Source organism: Bison bison, unplaced genomic scaffold (genome assembly GCF_000754665.1).
Source record: "Bison bison bison isolate TAMUID 2011002044 unplaced genomic scaffold, Bison_UMD1.0 scf7180017864325, whole genome shotgun sequence".
Lineage (NCBI taxonomy): Eukaryota > Metazoa > Chordata > Mammalia > Artiodactyla > Bovidae > Bison > Bison bison.
The window spans coordinates 1,276,484-1,276,877 of NW_011494897.1; positions in this window are offsets into that span (position 1 = coordinate 1,276,484).

The following is a 394-nucleotide window of genomic DNA, read 5'->3' on the forward strand; positions in this document are numbered from 1 at the left end:
CTGGATGGCATCACTGAGTCGATGGACGTGAGTCTGAGTGAACTCAGGGAGTTGGTGATGGACAAGGAGGCCTGGCGTGCTGCGATTCATGGGGTCGCAAAGAGTCGGACATGACTGAGTGACTGATCTCTCTCTCTCTCTCTCTCTCTCTCACCTCTCAGCCGCACTTCAATGCTCCAAGTCCTTCTCAGATTTTTCCTTAGGAATATTTTTCTTCTGTATTTTTGCACTAGTGGTAAATAACCCACCTGCCAATGCAGGAGATGTGAGAGACAGTGGTTCAATCCCTGGGTCAGGAAGATCCCCTAGAGGAGAGCATGGCAACCCACTCCAGTATTCTTGCCTGGAGAATCCTCATGGACAAAGGAGCCTGGCAGGCTATAGTCCATAGTGT